We start from the raw sequence: 16,730 nt of genomic DNA, 5'->3' as shown, positions 1-16,730 counted from the left end.
GTCGGAAACGTTGAACTCGCTGTGTGTGGATCTTTGTAATATGCTGGCTAGATATTTTGATAGTTGGTATGTTGGTGCTGTGATGTTTGGTACTACCGGACGTAAAGGTAGATCGGGTTTATGGGCTTTGGGCTGCCCGTATATTTGTGGACAGATAGCGGTGGTAGATTTTAAACGTGTTGCTGTACTATTGTCGATGAGCTTGAGATTCAGTAACCTAGTAATATGCATGTTGTTTTGTCGTTGGATGGATGGTGTGGGATCTCTGGATGTTTTCTGATATGTAGGTTTATCTAGTAATTCGTGCATCTTCCTATCGTAATCTTGTTTATACATTATTACAGTCCTGTTTCCTTTATCGGCTTCTATAATGCAGATATCTTGATTGTCGTTAATGAACTTTTTGGTAATACTGGATGCTTTTTTGCAGAACGTATGGAGTGGAGTGTCTATTTGGCGGTGTACTGATTTCGATATATAGTTTTGGATATGTGTTGCAACTAGACATCTATTGCGATCTTGAATGGCTTGGTTAGGAGAAGTGCGTAGTATAGATTCAATGTCGGCAAGCATGTGGTAAAACGGAATTGTGTTGGTATTTGTGATTGGCATGGAAAACTTTTTTCCCAGACTGAGTAGTGTGATGGTATCTTCGGGAATCGTTACATTGGTAGCATTTAGTATGGCTTTTGGGTTGAGTGTAGGCGTAGGACTGTCAGGTGTTGCTGTTTTTTCTTTAATTAATTTCTTCAGCTTACGACCTGTTTTGCGTTGGAGTGTTTTCGTCCGATGTACAACTGACTGATTCTGTGTTGCAATAAACTGTGTCGCTAGAGTGCTATTTGTAGCTTGTGTCAGCTGTTGTTGTAGTTGGTCCAGTTCTCGATGTAAACACTTAATTTTGAAATATCAAAGCATACACCAATATAAACTTGGATTTATTTTTGGAATTAATAGAGTTTTGCGTAAAAAGTAGTTATTTTCGGTTCCAAGACAAATACTACATGCAAACTTTCGGTACAGCTATGGGAAGTCCGCTGTCACCCATCCTGGCAAATATAGTTATGGACAATCTACTACACACAGTGACCAAACAGTTGCCATTCAACATTCCTATCGTTCGTAAATACGTTGATGATCTATTCTTGGCTCTACCCAAAGATCAAATACAGTACACCATGGATACTTTTAACGCATACAACTCTTACTTACAATTCACCAAAGAAGACGAAAATAACAATCAACTCCCATTCTTGGATATAATGGTTACAAGAAATTCCGATCAAACATTATGCACCCGATGGTACGCAAAACCAATAGCATCTGGCAGACTTTTAAATTATCACTCGTTTCACCCACTAACGGTTAAAATGAATGTCGCTCATAGCTTCATAAAGCGGGTTATGTGCCTCACTACGGATAACAACGTGGATACGCAAAACATTATTTTCCAACATCTTAGAAGGAACAACTACCCATCGAAACTTATAAACAGAATTATCCATAGGAATAAGCACCAACGTTACAGCCTAGCAGAAAACGCCCCAACGGCGAGGAACTCACCAAATAGTACCGAGCAAAATTCAATTACTACCAATAGCACAGACCAAATTACCATACGCACCGACCCACCGATATACAGATCACTTCCATACATAACATCACTCTCACCAGCCATAATTAACACCCTCAAAACTGATTATGATAACATTACAATTTCAACTAAACCGATCAACACGATAGCCAGAATTTTACCAAATATAAAACAACCAATTGATCTACTATCACAGTTTAATGTTATATATAGTCTTCCATGCGAAAACTGCAAGATGAACTACATAGGCATGACTCGTAATCATCTAAAAACAAGATTATACGGTCACAAATCAAACATCAATCAGTACGATAAACTAAAAAGTGATGGTGCAGTCAACACCGACGAACGGATGATCGCTCTAGGGGAAAAAACTGCGCTCATTAAACATATGGTCACTCATAATCATACATTTGATCTCAAGAGTGTTAAAATCATAGACAGAACGTATCGCTCCACCGCTCTACCGATTTTAGAAATGTGTCACATCACCAATACGAACAACAACGTTAACCATCGCACTGACGTAGATGGTCTCAATACAACGTACGCCGGCATTCTTCACACTATCAAGGCATCGAAGTGTGGAAGAAAGAAAAACACAAAAACAGCCGAATTGGAGACATCAATCATGCCCACCACGTAATTGTACCCACAAACCAATAAACTAATAATTGTCAGATTCATTGCATACACCAAACTCTGTGGAAATAGTGCTATCCGATGAAAAGTTCTTCAACGAACTTAGTTTATTTTATATATGTTACCGTAAATAGACAACAGACATCCCACCGTTGGAAATCAACGAGACTGACCATAACGATTAGACCAAAGTGAGTTCACAAAGTACATTAGAATAATCCATATACCATAAAAGTCCATTCAATGTTGTATAATAAAAGCATATTTTTAGTTTCCCTTGAAAAAGGCCATCAAAAACGGCCGAAACGTCGGGCAATTTTATAAACAAATCGTTTGCCTATATCCATTTGACTGAGAAAGCCGCAATTTTTCCGATAAAACTCCAAAACAGTCGATATATACAAACTTCTTTATAACCTTAACGAAAAATTAAATAATGTGGGGTCGTCTTAATGATAAATTGGCGGGGCGATTGTTTTTGAGTTCGCCTCGGGAGCCAGAAATGCTCACTATGGTTCTGGTATTCATAATAATGCACGTCGCGCAGCCATATTGATCGAAAATAATATTCTAAAATAATATTGAAACAAACTAATGCTTTGAGAAATAACAAAAACCTTGTTTCGTTATTTCAAGAAACAATATTTACAGTATCAAACCAGATTTTTTTTTCAATGAACCCGAATGAACCATTTGCGGATTTGGGTCGAATAATTTGTTTTCCTTTTACAAAGGCTCGACAATTACGGAAAATTCTTTGTGTGCATTATTATGTAACACTGCGCACTATGACCTTAGGAACAGTTTACGGCTTTAATGTTCGTAGGAAACATAATAATTGTGATCGTTCATTTGAGGATATTGTAAAGCAAGGTTTTAAGCTTTCGTAGACGTGTTTACAATCTTGAAAAAAGTATAATTTCATTTGTATTTGGAGTACAAATGAATTCGGTCCGTTTTCAAAAGATGGCTCTGGATGTTATGAATATTGAACAGGTAACAGCCGATGTCAATAGTTTCAAAATGTTAGACATCTGTCATTAATACTCAGTTCATATTGCTTCGAATTAAAAAAAAATTTGTTTTTCACTGTGTATATTATTAATAATTTTGTGTTAACTGAGCGATATTTGCGGGAACGTTTAGTTTTCAGTTTAACTTTGAACTGATAATTTATGTAGGGAATGGTTTGGATGTTTGAAGAATGAAGATTTCAGCGTTGAAGACAGGCGTCCCTATGAGCAACAGAAAAAATCGAAGACAAACAGTTTTAGGCATTACTCGATGAAGATTCGAGTCAAACGCAAAAGGGTCTTGTAGAATCATTAAAGTAACTCATCAAGCAGTTTCTGTGCTATTTAAATCCATTGGAATAATTCAAAAGTTGGGTGCCTTATAATTTGAAACCGGGGGACATTGAAAGGCGACTTTTCACTTACGAGCAGCTGATTTAACTCCTTAACGCTCAAGGGAAATATACCTTATAATCAGAAACGAACCGGAATTTTCATTTTAAAATTTCCGCGCTTGTCCAATCGGTAAACTTTTATTCTCTCAACGTTGACAACATTTTTATACACATTCTGTCAAATTTTGACGCATATCGTACGATTAGTTTTTGTTTGGCGTCTATACAAAAAAGTTGAAAAATTTTCATGTGGCGATTTTTATAATGGATGAAAATTTAGAACAACGGCTCGCCTTCGAAGCGCCATTCGGTCGATTGTTGTGCGGTTTCGACGTCATATTAGTAGATCCACACCTCATCACCACTTATGATGCATTCGATGAATGTGTTGGCCACATCAACACGACGCTGTTTTTGAATGGAATTCAGCTTTTTTAGCACCAGCCGAGAAGCGACGCGTTTCAAACCCAAAACATCAGTTAAAATGTGTTCGGCTTATCCATAAGAGATGCCCAACAACACAGCAATCACTCTAATCGGTACAGAACGATTTTGCAACACGATTTGCTTTGCCGTTTCAATGTTTTTTTCAGTAACAGATGTTGTTGGGCGGCCAGGGATCTCATCATGATCCAAGCTTGTACGACTACCTTTGAAGCGTTTATACCACTCGTATGCCTGTGTTTTTCCTAGACACGATTCACCAAAGGCCTTTTCTAACATTTTCAACGTTTCGGAACACTTAAATCCATTTGCAAAACAAAATTTGATGCACGCACGTTGTTCTAAATTTTCATCCATTATAAAAATCGCCACACGACAATTTTTCAACTTCTTTGTATAGACGCCAAACAAAAACTAATCGTACGATATGCGTCAAAATGTGACAGAATGTGTATAAAAGTGTTTCCAACGTTGAGAGAATAAAAGTTTACCGATTGGATAAGCGCGGAATTTTAAAATGAAAATTACGGCTCTTTTTTATCATAAGGTAATTCCCTTCTATAAAAATCGTTATAGATTCTTAAATTACTATTAAATCAAGTTTTTTTCACTCAATGTTAAATATAACTTATTTCCAAGGCGACAAATGTGTTTCTGAATGAATAAGTAAAAAGAACCATCAATCCTTATTGCACTAAAAAAGCTTGTGCAAAATGACGTATAGACAATAGAACACATAATAAATGTGTAATGTGCAATGTCCACAAGTACATGAAATTGTTTCGTAGAATGCCATAGCTGACTATTTATTTTACTATTCTGATAATTAAAGCAATTAAAGCAATAAATCAATTTACGATGTAATAAACCCAACTCTTTTTTTATTTATTTTTAAGAATCATAGGGAAAAATATTTCCCATGGAATTTTAGGAAACTTATGCATCCTGCTATGTTTTTCTGGTGATATTCTCTTAATTTACACCCCCAATAGCAAAAAGATTGTCTTGTACTGCCATATTTCGTCCTTCACATCTTATGGTCGTGAAAGGGTTAAAGGCAACAAAGAAAGGTTTTTTTTTTACTGAAAAATTAATATTCTATGTTAACCCCAAGAAGAAAAATACTACGCTATGCCCGGTCAGTTGTTACCATCGACCTCAACATCAAAACCAAAGCCGAATAATTATGGTTCAATGGTCATGTTGTGCATCTGGTGGGATCAAAAGGGTGTTGAGTACTATGCTATCGGTATATGCTGCAATTGATGTGTTTTAGCCGTGCCTTACGGGAAGAGCGAACAAAATACAAGTGAAAACATGATAAAGTTATTCTTCTGCATGGCAACGCTCGGCCTCATGTCGTGAAAGTCGTGAAAAAATATTTAGAAACGCTCAAGGGGGACATTTTGCCGCTTTCGCCGTATTCTCCTAACATTGCTCCTTCTGATTACTGGTGGGTCCGATGGATGCAGCACGATCTGGCTTACTTTTGTCGCAGAAATCAAAAATTTGCTTCAAATTTCTACAATACTTTGATTATTTTTAAATTCTTTATATTTTTAAATAAATGCATTTATGACCTCAATAAAAAATCAGACCAAAATAATTTGTACTCCCAATAATATTTAAAAAAGCTAAAGTGAGCACTAAACGTCAATTTGACAATTTCGTAGATGGAAACCCAATCATTTACACTTGGAAAAAATTGTATAAATGTACGTCTTTATCGCATATATAATTCATTCTGCCAAGTTTTTGAGTGTTTGATTAGTTTAATTATTGAGTTTAATTGAAGTTTAATTATTGAGTTAAGAATTGATTCCTATGTGGAATTGCGTGACATGTAAATTTCGTATTTTTTGTTGTCTACAATATGATTGAAATTTAAGTGATGAGCATTAGTAGCTTCTGAAAAGGCCTATCGTACGATATGCCCTAATCACATGTTGGCTCCGATTTAACTTCATTTGCAATCAAGTAATCAAACATTGTGCAGAATAGTACATTGGCACGTTTTATTTACAACAAGACTACCACGTAGAGTCAAAATTGAATTAAAAAAAAACACTGTGAGAATATTTTTATCGTTTTTTTTTTAAATTTTCGCCTTCCTCTATGGAAAGGTAACATATTGCTGAAAAACCCCGACATTCGAACGGAGCCTCGGGCATCCATAATGTTGTATCTTCGACGATATCGGAAAATGTCTGTGTGTATGTGTATGTATATGTTTGCATCTTTCGACAAACTATCTTATCGCTTAACTTTCTCGGAAATTGTTAAACCGATCTCAATAAGTTAAGCTCGTTTGAAAGTTATTATTATATCCATGATCAAGTTTGAAGATCAAATGGTCAATCCTTGTTCCGGAAATATGATGGTATAAGCGACGTAACCGACAAAACGTGTTGTTTTTTACCACTGAATTTTCTCAGAGATGGCTGAGCCACTTTTCACTAACTCAAACTTGTTTGAAAGCATCTATTTGATTATTAATCAAGTTCAAAGATCAAACTGTCCGATATAACAGTAAAAGTCGTTAACAAAACGCTCATTTTTCGTTTTTTCTCTGATGTCTGAACCGATTTTAATAAGCTTCGGCTCATTTTATAGATACTATTGAGTCGAGGTGAATCATGTTCGAAGATCAAGTGGCTGTCACAGTGGATTCCGTAAATGAAATGGTATCAATGACATAACCAACTAAACACCTTTTCTCGGAGATGGCTGAACCGATTTCAACAAGGTTTGTCCCGTTTGGAAACTACAATTGATTTGCGAAATGGGTTTTTAGTTCAAATGACCGTCACTTACGATTTTGGTGATATGAGGATACAAGTGACGTAACCGACAAAACTCATTACCGCTTTATTTTCTTCGCTATGGATGGACTGATTTCAATAATTTTAGGCTCGTTCGAAAGTTTGGCTTAGAGTTTCTGAGAAAGAATCGCATAAACGACGTAACCAACTGATCAATTTTTTTTCTATTCGTACAATTAAAGTAAAGGGGGAGGGGGGCATTTTCGCTATTTCATTTGCATTGTGTAACCAGTATATTTGCCAGTGTTTGGCATCACCATGCTGTTCGTTTGTGCAAATATTGTTTACGACTGTTTGTATAATTTGCTAGCCACTTGTTGCATCCGGTTGATATTTATTACACCGAATGTATGTTCGCCATAAACAATCGCTGAATTTTCTCCAGATCACTTTTGAGAACTACTTATATAACAAAAATCCAGTTTGAACTCTGAACGGAATGGAACGGAACGGAACGAGAGGGTGGTAAGGTTGTCAAGAGGGATTTTATGTGGAGCATATTTTTCCGACTATATAAATAAAACGATCCTGCGAATGTGGCATCATGGTTTATTATTTATGATTCTTAGCGCACATCCTGCCGAGATACAAGATGTAGCTTCTGTGCTGCGAGTATGTTTTCGTTCTACGAGCAGAGTTGAAATTTATAAACGGAAAAGCTCGGTACCAAAATGCGACATAAAAGCAAGTGATAAATTTGCGATGGCATTCGCTTATGACTTTTTAAATGTTATTGATATCGTCAAGTACACGACGAAAAGTATCGCGTTAATCGGATGAAATTGATATAACTCGTATTGCAAATGGGATAGAAAGAAGCAAATTGTAAATCGCTGCCCCTCGGATTGTGCGGATCAATCAAACCTTTGTGTTCAGCGTGGACAATCCATTTTACCGATTTCTTCCAGCCCCTTAGTGCTAAAATGAAACTCATACCGTTTGTAAATACAATCAGACTCATTCAATCGCTATTACACCATTCTTGACGAAGAAGCAACATTGTCAGTAGCTCTAATTGAACTCTCCTCTCGTTTGCTTCACGACACACTGGAACCAAGCAACAAAGGAAAAAAGGACACGCGTCAATATTATTTTCTGTCCCTGCCTTTTGCTAGCACTACATTTTTCTAGTTTTGCTTCGCCTTTGTAGTTTTGTTCGCTGTTTTATTTTCGTACGGCTTTCAATTTTTTACTGTAATGACCTGTGTACCTACAAACTGCATGGTAGGTTTGTCAACGAGAATCCCACATTTGTTCTGTTGCCAGTTTAATTTGAGAAACGGAAAGAGTTTTGTTTCACGATTTCAAATTTTTCGAAAAACCTGGCAACCTTGGCACATTTTCGATGGTCACAGGCAAGGCGCCGCTTCGACCGCTGTCGTCACGAGACGGAAAGCAAATCCCAACCTTTAGGAAATAAAGGCAATAAGTATTGGAAACAAACGACTCCCAACAAAGGCACATTTGCCAAGCGTTGAAAAGAGAGTTTGAAAGGTATGAAATTCGATTCTTACGCATGATTGATTGATTAACACACAGTTAGATCGATTTTTCTACATCTCACTTCTCGGACTTTGATGTTTCCTGCGAGCGGAGTCTCGGGAGTTGTACATTCGTTAGACCAGCGCGAGGCGCATTGAACAGGGGTGGGAAGAAGAGTTCTCCTCGATTTGGGCTGCCTTCCGATTCCCTGACGTTCATTTACGCCTGTCACAGCGGAGGACTGACTTTTGAAGACCTCATCTATCCATTTTACTTAAAAATCCATTTAAACTGAAGCTTAGCTGAGGCCCGATGATAATCCCGCAGGACGTCACTGGAGAAAAGGCCAGCAGCCCAAAATTGTGAATCAGCACACCGTAGATTGGATGATTGGAAGGGAAAGGCTAAAGGCGCTACTAAGGAGGAATGAGATGATTCCATGCGTCTGAGGTAGGGTAGGGTGGGGGACTTTAGCTTACCGCCACCAGCTACAGCTACGTGGACTGGGTCCATGTGCACTTTGCCACCCATTCCCAAACGATGTTGATCGGCGGCTCTTCGGGCGAACGCAATCGTGGACGTAATCATCAGATGATTTCTTGACAGGATGCCAATTCATTCTGGGTTTTGGTGAGACTAGGGCCGGAAAAGGTTCGGTGTCAAATTTCAACCGATTGAGTGCAATGATAAACAGTGTTGATAATCTGGTTAGTGTTGGGAGTAGTACGCCAGCTTCAAGTCGCCATTCGAGTTGCATGAAATTCGGTTGTTTATAAGTAACGGAAATGTACATTTGGTGACATGACCGCATTTGAATAAAAAGAATTACTCGGCTTTCTAATAAGCGGTACTTTTTCTTTAAACTGGTAATGTTGGTTTAATCTAGATTACCAAGATGAAACGTAATCCTCAGTCACTACAATTTTTCGCAATAGTTTAGTTATTTATGGACTACTTTGGTAATCAATAATAACCAGAGTAATGTATATATTTATAGAATAGTTGAAACAACCAAACAGAGTTAAAAATAATTTCAGTAGTTTTTTATTTCGAATTGATAACTTACACAGATAAAATGTTTTGTAAATTAACATCTTTCAAACAAAAATCAAATTGTTGTTTCAACTGATCTGGATTTTATATTTATAAAATTTATAAATTGGGTTTATGTTTTTGTTACTTTAAGAATGAATTAATGTTTTTGCAATAAAAATAAGTGCTAATTAAAAAATATTGTTTTTGAGGTTAATTGATATTTTGATAATATTATCGAACTAGTCTACACAGAAAGAAATTATTATTTTACAAGTGACATAATTCTACAAACGATACAATTCATAACTACTTAACTTCTCAAATGACGCAATATTCCATTCGTACAGAAATTTACTGGCTCCGAATATATATGCACGATTTACCAGTCAAGCAGATATGTGCTTCTGTGGTTCAGTCGACTAACTGTGCTGCTTTGTGTTCTAATGTTTTTCGGTTCAAGTCGCGTTGTTGTTGTCGATCTTTTGTATTTTATTCTATTCCTTTTAAAGCCATGTAATTTTCAAATCACACATTTTACATGTTCTTGAATATAAATTTGTGTGAAATATGACGCTCCATTTATGTGCATATGATAAGATGTAAAATCACAAGAATTTTTCAAACTGTGTAGTTATACAAAATGTTCCTTAATTGTAAATGTGCTAACAGATACATCGCTTCAGGTTTGATGATTCCAATAATAGTACCTACTTAGAATCTTAAAGGCATACAATTTATGTTGTGATCATAATATACGGTCATTTCACTTGTTCAGAGAGAGTCACAGTGAACGTTTAAATTACAAATTTCGCGATTTTTATGGAAGAGTCCAATTAATTGTTGTCCTTCTGTTAAGTGCGTGAAGCAGCGAAATTTCCATTAACTCCATTTCCCATATCCCTCCCTGCTAACTATGTAAACAAGGGTCGGAGGTCAATAGTGACGACTATGATACTGTTGAAATGGCAACAATTTCGAAATGTCTTTAGTCAATTAGTCAGTTAGTCAAACATATAAAAGTCCGTTTGCTATACACCAATACCACACAGTAGTAGTAGTAGACATAGTTTACAACCACCAAGCTTCAAAAACAGTCGGAACGGTATTTTCAAATGACTGTATCTTCGTTGATACTGAACCGATTTGTCTAATTTTAGTATCATTCAATTTTTGGAATATCATGATCGGTTGGTTGGAGGAGCGCTAAATTGTAACACATATTCCGAACATTCATTCACATATCAATATTAATTTTGTTTCTTACGGCTAGCTAGGGAATTGAATGAATTCATATGTACCATATGGTTGTCAAGCATATATGTGCATCTATTGCTCAATCTGTCGCTCTTTATGATCCAATGATTTTCGGTTCAATTCCAAATCGTTACCGCGTTTTTTTGTTCCTTATTTCATTGCATTTATAGCTTTGTAATTTTAAACGTTATATATGGCGGATATATATAATAGATACATTTCGTTACAGTCAATACAATGGAATTTGACAAGTTTCTTCCTTATTGTGCATCCTAACTTTGCAATACAATTGCTTAAATGATATATAATGACGTAAGTACATCTTACTTCAACTTGAATTACGATACAAATTTTACCGTACCAAAAAGTGAAAAAATGTTATTAAGAAAATATTTTTTGTACTAAGAATAAGGACATATTTTTGATATTATTTCGTATTGTTTTTTTGGTATGACGTCTTACTGGGGCTGCGAAACCAAGTCTCGTGATAGGAACGAGAACACCTTTGTTATAGCTGGTTAGACACCACGTTTCTTTTTCAACCACCCGCTCTGGGTCAGAGGCTGTTTTGAGCCGTCCCTTACATGTGGAACAGACATTCGTTTCCTTTTTTCCTGTTAGCGTACGACTATCGATTTTCGATAAGGTTGTTCGGACTTAAGTCGGCGATGCCCTCTTATGTGTAAGAGGTGAATGACCGCACAGTGGAGTCACAAGTTGTACGTTATACAGATATACCGACCGGGTTTTCGTTCTGTGTATTAAATAAATTGTAGGTCGCCAAATGGTGAGATGACTAAGTACTCACAAGTTTCCGTCTCATGTCATGTGTTATTTCCTTCTGATTCAGTAACAGAATAAGAGAGTGCGATTTTTTTTTGTAAAAGCCAATTTGAAATAGTGAAATTAATAATGTCTTTATTCTAAAAAATATGTCTTATTTGTAAGATTATTAGTATCGCTTATACAAGTGGTATTCAGTTGTGCGAAATATCATACTAGTATAGTCTAGAAAATACACACTTATTTTTTTCGCTAAGTTTCAAGGAAAAAGACCGTGTTCCGCACAGCTGAATGTTCAGTAATCATATTGACGAAAACTGAAACTGCCGGCATACTTAGGGCATGTTCAGGAGTGTTCCAGTTCTAGATGTATAATTTATGTCAGTTTTAAAAATTAAATCTGGATTTTATAACAAGAACAACTGGAAGTCCAGTTCGTGCTCGCATCTCATTCGACACAGTCGAACATTGCTTACGGTCGAGACGATAGAAACGAAGACAATACAGTATAGTGAACAATAGAGTGTACGAAATGGGTAAATACGATTTAACAATGTCTGAAACTTGGCCTACAAGACCAAATTCAATTTGTATTGATTTCAAGCGGTGCAAAGTTAGATCAGCAGCAACCGAAACTGAAATCTTGCTTAAGGGACGAATGCATCTAAGCGTTAATGATGTAAGTGAGATTCAATTCAACAAGGTGTCTAACTGTGTGTACATTATGTTCAAACGGAAAGAAATGCAATTGCATTTGCTTCGGTTGATAATGGTGTGCACAGTGTTGATCACGATAATGTTAAATATAAAATCCCTGTGTACGTGGTGGGCAATACCATAGAAGTACGCGTGCATGACCTTCCCCCGCAGACCAGCGATCAGTTTGTTCGGGAAAGTATGTCGTAGTACGGTGAAGTTCTTTCCATCGAAAGGGAAGTATGGCGGATTTTTTTTGCGGGTATCAACTACGTAAAGCAATTCCATCTTACATCATTTGTGATGAAGACGGGATACATCCGTGTAAAACGTTGATTACGTATGAAAATCAACTGGTTACATGTCAGTTTTGTGAACAATCTGCACACTACGGCAAACCTTGCACTGAAACTGCGAAAAAGACATCTTCAAACAAAAATAAGGACAACCGCCCAACAACGGAAATTAGTGAGCGCAGTACTCTTGTTGCACCATCAAACCAATCAGCAACTGCAATTAATGCACAACAAGGCGCGTCTACAGTAACGAACAACGAACCCAAGAATGCGAATTACAAGGAAAACGAAGAATAAACGGAAGCGAACAGGACGAGACGAGCCACGAACAAAGTGCCCCTCAATCATCGCAAGATAAAAATGGAAGCTAGAAAAAGGGTGACAACGAAATCCAACGGTACAAAAATTATTTTATCTAATAAAACCATGGCTCAATCGGCCACGTAAAGCTTGTACGCAAATTGGCCTGAATAAAAAATTTGTATAAAAAAAAACTGGAAGTCCCAGCAGTGTTTTATTCGTGTTTCAAATATAGAAAACGTGTTTAATTCACCTAGCAGTGAGATGATAGATGAGCTTTTCGGAATTGTCATCTTCTATATCGGTTTGAATTTTGAAAATTCATCATCATGTCATTCGAGAACCGGAAGTCATAATTGGATAAAATTAAATAATTTTTGTAAGTATGTATAAAATTAATTCATTTTGTGTATAAGTTTATTTTAATTTGTATTTTTGTTTCTGATATTTGATTAGGCTTTTTTTGAGAAAACGATTGAGCTTTGAGAAACGATTTTATACTGGAACCGGAATTCTAAAATCGGTATGGCCGAAGTCAGATAAATTCACCTGAGTAGCTGTATAGTTTACATTTGTTTCAAAATATTTGAAAATCAGTGAAGACATCTTTGAGAAATCATAGCACGAATTAAATTTTTAGGTGCCAAAAACTGAAAAAAGTTTTTTTTTATCGACTATCCAAAACTGCTAACCCGATAAACCTGATTAATTTATGTGGAATAGACATTTTTATACCAATCACCCTGTATCCCCGAAACCGGAAGTTGGATCTGACTGAAGAGCAAGATGTTTTATAGAATCTTGAAACTTTTCATTTGAAACTTAGATCGGTTCAGCCATCTACAAGAAGAATGAGTTACACAATTTTGATTCCGTTTCACATATCATCCTGTAGTTCCGGAACCAGAGGTCGGAACCAAACATAATTCAGGAACTTTGTTTGGGAGCATACGACTTTTCGTATGAATCTGAATTTGTAGAAAAGAAATTTTCCGTGAAAATTGAGTGAAATTATTTGTCACACACGCATTTGCTGATCTCGACGAACTGATTCGAATGGTATATGGGTGTTATGTTCTTCCACCATTTATTGCTGTAAGTAGTTTAAAACAATAAAATTAATTTCGAATATGACATATGTCATATTCGAGCGATTATGTTGCCAAAAACGAGCCGTGCTAAAATCGGTCCGAGGCTAAATGTCATGAAAAAGGATGCTGTACACAGTCTTTTTGGTACTTAGAAACAATTGTATGTAACATTATAAAAAATTGTGTTTTCCGTTGCTCCCAAGCATTTCTTTGTCATACAGCGCTCAAAACTGCTACTGCTGGAATAGGGGAAAAAGTCGTTTACACAAAAATTTCGATATCTCCGTTAAAAATGGACGGATTTTAACAATTTATGGCTTGTTGGATAACTATTACTGTGCCGAATCTAAGTCTGAAAACATATTCTGTTTTCAAGGTCAATTGTGGCAGATACTGTCAAAAAACTGAAAAACTGAAAACTTACATAAAACTTCGTATAACTCAAAAAGTAAACATCCGATCTCAAAACCATTCAATAGCGTTTTGGGTGACGGGGAGACCTTTCATTTGCGACTAGTTTAATCAAAATCGGTCCAGCCATCTCTGAGATCTCGACCTCTTAGTTGACAACACACATACAGACACACCCACACACACACACACACACACACACACACACACACACACACACGGACATTTGCTCAGTTCGTCGAGCTGATTCTATTGGTATATGTCATTCGGCCCCCCGGGCCTCGGAAAAATTTTCTAAAGTTTGAACGAATTCTATACCTATTTTTATGTATATAAAAAAAGGTAAAAAATAGAACGGCATCCTATGCCAGTTTTGAATTTGACAGAAGAACTGTTCGAGTAAATAAAACTAGAACGGCTTACTGGCGATACGTTAGTTCCAGTTTTATTATAGATCTACAATATAAAACTTCTAGCTGCTGAATTTGCTCTTAGATTTGACTAGCTTCGAAAATAACTGAAATCTTCAGCAGAAGGTTTTTTGTTTTTTTCTGCAGAACCTTTACTTTATTAATGAATTACTGAATCCTCAGGTGTTTTTGTGCGCTGTCGTTTGTACGGGAGTACGTTTATTCCTTTTTCGGTGCTGGTGTGTAAATTTTAAATTATGTAAAGTAATATGTGTAACGCGAATCAAATTGAATCATATTTCCGAAATCATGGTACCTCTGAAAAGGGTATTCAAAACTTTTTAAATTGAAATAATAGTTTCCAATGTAATCTCAATTTTGCTTTCGTAAATTGTGATTTTTTGCGAGAACATTCATTGTGGTAGGTTGGCCGAATTTTGAGCGGGATTGGTTGGCCGAGTTCTATATATAGTGTAGAACAATGTGCACCTTGATATCCGTGAAATATTAATCTTTTTTTGAACGAAATGTAATAACATGCTAATATTGACGAATATAAGAAAAAACATCGATGTGAAATAAATTATATGACTAAATTAAAACGGTTTACAAGTAGAAATAAGAGATAAGAGCTATTGAAAACGGGAGAGGGTCATTTCGCCGAAAGCCATTTCGCTGAAAGTCGTTTCGCCGAAAGCGTCATTTCACCGAAAGAGTCATTTCGCCGTAAGGGTCATTTCGCCGAAATGGTCATGTCTCCTGTATAACTCATGTGGCGCAGCCACATAACCGAAGCCAAGATGGCGAGCCGACGTCATGCACCTATGCACCTATGCAGTTGCTTTGATGCTTAGAATCTAATAGTCAACAAGTTTTCTTGGGAGCTCCGGTCTGAGGTTCATGAATCAATCTTTATTTAAGAGTACAAGAATTAGTACAATTGTAGGTCAACAAAGCTGGTGTTAACGCTATCATCTTTCATTTGTTTTTATTTTAAATCAATTCTAATTCCGATTTTAAGACCATTTCAGGATTCGGCGAAATGGCCCTTTCGACGAAATGGTTTTCGGCGAAATGGCTTTCGGCGAAACGGCTTCCGGCGAAATGACCCTGATCCATTAAAAACTCTTAGCATTTGAAGTTCCGGATAGGATTTGTTACAGATTGACCCCGAAAAAAACTCGTTCATCAGCATAGAATCTTCTGTAGGTATTTTTTAAGACGTCAGACCTTTTCCCAAGGCGAGAGCTCGAACTGATTTGAAGAAGCGTCAAGGTCATAAACGCCGATTGATCCAAATTTTGACCTTGTTCCGAATAAAAGCAGCATTGGAAGAAGAGAAAAATAAACCAAACGTAAGCCAAAATACAAGTAGGTTTAGAATTTTCCCTACACAAAAATCTCAGAATTGCGGAAGCAAATAATGTCCTCATGGTAATAATCAAATCATATATATATAATAGGGCTGAAAAGTCACCACTTGTGGCTGAACACCCAATTTAAATCTTAATAATTTAATTTTAACTCATATTCCAATAAATAATTATTTAAAAAAAAACCAGACGTAAGCGCGTACAGAGAAAAAGATAGCAACGAGAGCTGTAAAACGTTCTGCCGAAACTAAAATAGTTAGAAAAACAGCAATGTAGGAAACGGAGTATTTTTTATGTACCTACATAATACAAAAATCTAGATCACCAACTTGTTTCAGTAATAAATGTTTTATATTGACTCATTTGCTATGTTTCACATATTTTACCATACTCGGCCAACCTACCCTTGCCCGTCCTTGGGGTTGGTTGGCCGATTTTATTTCTTCGCATTTTGCTATGAATAATTTTTTCTCTGATATTTTTAGAAATGAAAAAAATCATGTAAAATTCTCAAAAGTTATATTCCGAAAGTAAAACTGGGCCTCGCCCTGCAGGTGAAATCAAAAAAATTGTTTTGTGTATATTAAATTAAATAACATAAACGAAACACGTGCCGATTGCTGTCTATTTGTAAGCGAACGCAAGTTTTTGTGTACTGTTCTAAGCTCTTTGATGCAAAAACTGCCTTT

This window comes from Malaya genurostris, chromosome 3, assembly GCF_030247185.1.
Source record: "Malaya genurostris strain Urasoe2022 chromosome 3, Malgen_1.1, whole genome shotgun sequence".
Classification (NCBI taxonomy): Eukaryota; Metazoa; Arthropoda; class Insecta; order Diptera; family Culicidae; genus Malaya; species Malaya genurostris.
The sequence above is the reverse complement of the archived record's forward strand: the minus strand, read 5'-3'. Positions refer to the sequence as shown.